Source organism: Colobus angolensis, unplaced genomic scaffold (assembly GCF_000951035.1).
Source record: "Colobus angolensis palliatus isolate OR3802 unplaced genomic scaffold, Cang.pa_1.0 Scaffold629, whole genome shotgun sequence".
Taxonomy (NCBI): domain Eukaryota; kingdom Metazoa; phylum Chordata; class Mammalia; order Primates; family Cercopithecidae; genus Colobus; species Colobus angolensis.
The window spans coordinates 138,041-139,051 of record NW_012119921.1 but is presented as its reverse complement, the minus strand read 5'-3'; positions in this window follow the sequence as shown (position 1 = coordinate 139,051).

The window sequence follows — 1,011 nt, the reverse complement described above, 5'->3', positions numbered from 1 at the left end:
GAGCACAGGGTTGGGTCTAGGGTTACAGATTGGCAGCATCTCAAGGCAGAAGAATTTTTCTTAGTACAGATCAAAATGGACTTTCTTATGTCTTCGTCTTCCTACATAGAAACAATAACAGCCTGATCTCTTTTTCTTTCCCCCACACAGAGAGTGTCACCACTGTATGTCAGCCACTGGGGGACAGGCTTCAGCTTACACCCACCTTCCAAATTCCACCCTCTCACCTTGGCAGAAGCTGGCCAGGAATTGGGGCTAATGGATGGGTGGGGTCTGCACACGACACTGTCTTCAGGTCCCCATGATGGCCTCACACATGGGTGGTGGCCCTGCAGTTCCAGGTGTCACACACATGCCAGCCCCTGCTTGGGCCCTGATCTTTGAGGAGAGGGAGCAGCAGAACCCGGGCACTGGCCCCACAGTGCCACTCACACCCACAGATGATTCTGCACACAGGCATGAGGTCTCGGTCCTGGCCACCTACCCTTGCAGGGCCTCAGCTCTTTCCCAGGACTCACGTGGTCCTTCCTCACATGTAGCTCTGGTAGGATGCATTGTTCTGTACCCAAGGGCTCTGAGGTGACAATGGCCACGGTCATGCAGAGTGCAAGGGCACTGGCTGGGTGCCCATTGTGGGGACCCTGACTGCAGCACTCCCAGACTATCATCAGGCATGCTGGCCCCCAGGCTTAGCTAGGGCACCAGAGGTAGGAGTGCACTGCTCTGGACTCTGCAGGAGGAGGACAACTGTCACCGCATCTTTATGTTCTCCTGCTGGTGTCACTCTGTGCTTCTCATCTCCTGGTTGTAGGATTCAGGGCAGACTCTCTGAACACCTTGTGAGAAACAGCAGAGTCCAGCAGAGAAGACAAGAAAAGCCCAGCTGTAAAGATGAAAAAATGGAAGGTGTGACATGGGCCTCCATTCAGATTCTGTATTTAAATGAGGTCTTCCGGAACACCTGCTTTCAGAAAATACTTCAAATATATGTATATGTGTGTGTGTGTGTGT